The sequence below is a fragment of the Diplotaxodon limnothrissa genome, linkage group LG11 (genome assembly GCF_057381915.1).
Source record: "Diplotaxodon limnothrissa isolate DT_005_m linkage group LG11, D_limnothrissa_male_GT1.1, whole genome shotgun sequence".
Lineage (NCBI taxonomy): Eukaryota > Metazoa > Chordata > Actinopteri > Cichliformes > Cichlidae > Diplotaxodon > Diplotaxodon limnothrissa.
The window spans coordinates 14,789,128-14,795,127 of NC_140606.1; positions in this window are offsets into that span (position 1 = coordinate 14,789,128).

The window sequence follows — 6,000 nt, forward strand, 5'->3', positions numbered from 1 at the left end:
TCACCATAACTGAAGTGTGGTTTAGCTACTAATATTAACTCAGTCATACAGTGTACAGTGCTAGTTACAAAATAACACGTTACTGTAATCATATTACATTTTTAGTAAGGTTGTAGCATAATACATTATTGTACTAAATTCAGCAATTGCATTACAGTTACGATTATTTCATTAATAATAATGGATTGGATTTATATAGCGCTTTTCAAGGCACCCAAAGCGCTTTACAATTCCATTATTCATTCACTCTCACATTCACACACTGGTGGAAGCAACTGGTAGAAGCAAGTTGTAGCAGCTGTGCCAGGGCAGACTGACAGAGGAGAGGCTGCCATACCGCGCCATCGGCCCCTCTGGCACAAGTAGGCAGTCCCTACCGCCTACTGGCGGTAACACAACGACCAGGACAGAGAGCTCGGGGATCGAACTGGCGACTTTCCAGTTACAGATGCGCTTCCCAACCCCCAGCGCCAAAAGAACACGAGTGTGATGGTAAAGTGGAAACTGCATCCACGACAGACAAAACTGTATTATGCTGCTAACACAACTTTGGCTACAAGCATGCTAACTCAAAGCAAGCAAAAACTCAGAGTGGTTTTAAAGCTGTGATTGCTGACCTCAGTCCATGGGCCAGAGCCTGATCTTCATCAGGTAACAGAAGCAATGATGAGCAGTCAGGCTGCAGCATCCACTTCTACCTTTTCATGTTTGTACCATGCAATCACTGTGGGGATTTTTGTTGTCGGCTTTGTGTTCAAGAATGATAGTATGTGTTGTCATTGGAACAGGGGTTTGTGTTGGTGTGTGAAACTGTTGTTGCAGGTTTATATTATTAACTAGTAATTATGAGACGTTTCAGGCCATTTTACGGCCTTTACTTTACTTTAAGTAGTGTGACTAATTACTTACTAAGAAAAGCAACAAATAATGTGTAATGCATTCCTTTTCTTGAGTAACTACAACACTGTTGGTGATATATGAAACTATTGTCGCCACAGACAATTCTCACCATGAAGGATGGGTCATCCTAGGACCTAGAGATCCTCTTTAACTGCAAATTGTCACGTGGAAGCTATCACAAAAAAACTTGTGTAAATCAGATCAGAATATGCATGATAGCACACAGAGTGCAATGTTAAGAGCAGGGAAAACAGTCTCAACTTTCTGAATCCATCTTGCATGGTGCAAAAGTGTGAAATTTTTAGTAAGAGTTAGAGGAACCATCCTGCACCATCGAGAGCGTCCTGACGTCAAACATCTGCACCTGGTTTGGGAACAGCACCAAGCAGGACAGACGAGATCTGCAAAGGGTGGTGCGCTCGGCAGAACGCATCATTCAATCAGAGCTCCCTGACCTGCTGTCCATCTACACCAAGCGGTGCAAGTCCAAAGCTAGGAAGATTATGATGGACCTCTCCCATCCCAACAATGGACTCTTCTCACTGTTGAGGTCTGGGAAGCGCTTCCGCTCCCTTAAGGCCAAAACAGAGAGAATGAGGAGGAGCTTCTTCCCCCAGGCTATTCGGGCCCTGAACCAGGTGTAGGACTGGACTCTCCCAAACACGTCACTATAAGACTGGACTCTCACACACGTCACCACACGCACCACCACACATTTCCTATAATCCTATAATTCCTATAATTTATAATCCTTATCTTTATAATCTCTTCTGCTATTTGCACATTCTTTACTGTAAATTCCTAAGTTAATTTGTAAATTTTTGTAGTAAATTGTAAATATTGTAAAACTTTTCTTCTGTCATTTAATGGTCGGGCATTGTACAGCTACAAGCATTTCACCCCCATGTCATACTGTGTATGGTTGTAAGATAAGATAAGATAAGATAAGATAACCTTTATTAGTCCCACACGTGGGACTAATAAAGCTTTGTGTGTGTGTGACAAATAAAATTTGAATTTGAGGAAGCAGGGATGTGATGTAGAGGAGACAGGAGTGGAAGAACAGGTCATTCTCATAAAAGTGGTTTACACTTAGGTCAGTGCAAACAGATGTGCAGCACTGTTTGTGTCCTACATGGATTTCTAAGCTCCATTAGCTTAGATAATCCTAAACAGGTGAGCAGTGGGTTCTCTTTAAGTGTTGCAAAATTTGAACAATAGACTTAGCAAAGCAGGTTCTTTTTTATAAGGAGACCTCCATGAAAGACTGCAGCATTTTTTTTAATATATGTTGAGATTAAACACTTTTACCAAATCTTGACAGAAAATAAAATACTATTGTGATTTTTCATTTTCACCTGTTTCCATTCATCGTGCTTACTAAGCCAAGTTGGCAAAATGAAATACCTACACTATTTTTATGTAGAAAGAAACCACCTAAAATCAACATCGTTCCTGTTATTATAATAGTGAAGAAAAAGATTTAAAGCTGTGACCAAATGGATTATTGTGCTGTATTTTTTCATTGATAACAGGGGAAGACATTGAAACCTCTGTGACTTTGTGTGCATTTAACTGCCAGTAAATGGACGGTAATTGATCATTGATGTAATTTATTGACCAGAACACTTGCAAAATTTAGCCAGATCATGTTTTCTTGCATAATTCTTTTGTGCATGTGGAGAGAATAATAGCCATGAACTTCAAAAATTTATGAACGTTATGTGCAATATGCAACAACTTGCAGTTTGAAGGACAGGTTTTTGGATAAGGATGAATAAAAGTTCTTTTTTATGCATGTTTTATGTGTAAAGCAGTCATGACAAGCAAGGAGAGCAGTGCTTGACCACTTAAAATATTACCAAAATGAAGGCGATTTGTCTTCACAGATTTAAGAACAGCTCCAGGACCACATGTAAATTACTGCCATCTTGTTGCAGATGGTTATTATCTCAGGAAGCTACCTCGACTACCAGCTGTGAAATCTGTCATTTTTGTGGATGTTTTCATGCTCCACTTACAAACCTTAGAGCTCGACAAGCTCAGAGTGGAAGTTCGGCAGTCCACATGCAGACCTGTTATTGACACCGACAGCGTGCTATTGTACTAGTCAGACTGCCCATGCCTTAGCTATGCCCACTCTGACATGAGTTATAATCTGCACAGTATTATACAGGTGCACAGGTGTGTGTGGAGGTAGCAGTAACAAATACTGTATACAAGGAAATCACTGTGATTTATCATCTTAGCAGATCTAATCTACTAGAGATAAGCTGATCAATGATGAGATAACAAAAGTTAGTGCTGAGTGCGAAGCAGCTTTTAATAACTCACTAGTTAGCTTTCTGAGAAGATTCAGATAATGGAAAGAGGACGATTAACACAGACAAGTTTAACATGTGGAGGCTCCGTCAGAGATCTCCCCACATGACAAATCAGCAAATTAGCTGTGCTAAGCTTAACCAACTAATTAGTGGATAACACCACCTTATTTTCTTATTTAAATTTTTAATACTGAATAGATATTGACAGTTGACTATGCCACACAGGATTCAAGTCTTTTATTTCTTTCACTTTTTATTTTTTTTATTGTATCAGAATAGTTTAATATACTTTGGTATTTCAGGTTCAGGGTCATTTTTGATTGAATGCTAACCGAAAATAATATTCTGAACCCTCTTTAAGCCAGGAAGATGTGTGGAAAGATGATGCCCAGACATTTAGCGCAGGATAGAAAGGCAGGCTGCACAATAACAAATGTTTTAGTCTGGTATTTGTCTTGGAGTGTTAAACAGTAGAATTATTATTATTATTATTATTATTATTATTATTATTAATAATAATAATACGATTTTTTCTTTTGTTTGTTTGCTTGTTGTGTGTGTGTGTGTGTGCATATATCTTCAGGCTAGCATGCTAATTGGTGTAAACTTTACGGCATCCAATCTATTGTGGGCTTTTCTTTTAGTACTTTTTGCACTAAACATAGTTTGTATATGTGAGATACAGGATATTCACAGCTGCTACTCTGTTTATAGTCCATCCATAACATCTAAGTTTCCCTTGTTTAATTTTACGTTCCAACTTGCTAATCATAGTAATCATAATCACCGTAACTATATTCTCTGCTCCCAATTATTTTCTCCTTTATTTGTGCTTTATTTCCTGCTGCTGTCATTATGGATAATGAGGAAGTTAAGAGAAGCTTACTGATACCGTGAGACAGACTCAGTGTTGCTGTTAAAAATCTTTAAGTACAAATTGTGGATTATTTTAAACAGTTGAAGGTTGTTCCCACAGTGTGTTGTGTGGTGTTACAGCTGATCATAGCAACATTACACGTATAATTGTAGAAATCAACCCACCAACAAATGTGTAGCGGAGCTCACTATTTCAGCTTATCAAAGGACTTTTCATTAAAAGTATATGAAAAGACACAAAACTGAAGCCGCTTTTGCATTCTCTCCTCTTTGCCAGCAATTCAGTAGTAGTATGGTAAATATATTTTTATGCTGTATGGATCAGAGGATTAAAGCGAATAAATCACATATATGGTGTTTTGCATTTAAGCATGTCGTATGTTTCTTTTAAATGAATAGGCAGTTAAATAATGAGCTCCTGCACCTATGAATCCAACTGAGGAGGAATAAACAAATGATAACGATCAACACCAACATCGATTAAGTTTGAATGATGTGACAACTGATATATGTGGAATAAAGACTAAATGCTACATCCTGAGACATGTTTGGTTTCAGTTTCTAAACACTACAGCTAGCGCCAGGCTGATTGATGAAACATTTATGGTGTATGGCACAAACTATTTTCAACTATTTAACATTCTCACAACATTTATCATTGCTTGATTGTTTCCATTATCAGTTAATCTTTTTATCCATGAAAGAGTATCTGTCATATTTGCAGAAAAAAAAGTTTACAAATATCTATCTATCTATCTATCTATCTATCTATCTATCTATCTATCTATCTATCTATCTATCTATCTATCTATCTATCTATCTATCTATCTATCTATCATTTTGAACAATTGGCAGGATGTAATGTAATATGTGGATGGGTGCAGTAGATATGCATGCATTTATGCACACAGTTGGAAGTGGAACAAATAAAGCCCCGAGGCCTCAAAAGGGAGAACAGGTAATATATTAGAACAATAAATGTCTTATTTATAACTTCATAGAAATTTCCTCCAATGGGAATGAATCTGCGCTTTGGATATGGTTCATGTAATTCCAATTACATATTTGAGAGCTGATGATGCCACAGATAGTGTCTGAGAAACCAAAGCAGACGTTGGATCAAGTGAAGATCAAAAGTTGCAGAACCTGCCAGACTCTATCATGACCAACTCTGCTCGCTGACCAAGTGGAAAACATTACCTCAGTTAGTTTACGAGTCTCACAACATGGTGAGCAGATATTTATAACAACAAAAAAACAGGCAAACCACAAAGACCATGTCAGGCTCTCAACCAGCTCCACAGGTGCTCAAACAGAATAAAAGTAAAAATGGGAAGAAAACCAAATTTGCCTCTAGGCTGGAGGATAGAGAAAAAAAATCTGTGTTCATTTGTGTGTTTATATTTCTTTTGGAAAGGGCGAAAGCAAGAAAGTAACAAATTAAAAACTAGCTACAATTTCACCTGCCTTGGCTACACTCCAGTGTTGCTCCTGTAGGCCACACCTGCAGGAGTAACCAGATGCAATCAAGCCAGCTGATCACGGGTCTTCTTATGTCAAAAGAAAACAGAACATAATAGTTTTGGTAACTACAGGAATATATAACAAAACAAAATCTAATTATACATGCATCATTTTAGAGACACTGGAAATTTTCTTTTAACTTAATGCAAGTATAATACTGTATATCTGCTTTACTTTAGAGTTTGAGTAATGATAGGAATCCAGTGGTGGTGTTTTTCAAGGAATATGCGAAATGGCAGTGAAGTGTTTGAAGTGTTTGTGGCGTGGCGAGTCTACAATCTTTGTTCTGTGTTTGCACAAACTTAAATCCAAAAAAGTTGGGACACTGGGTACAAAAACAGCGCAATGATTTGCTAATCTCAATAACGCATGTTTT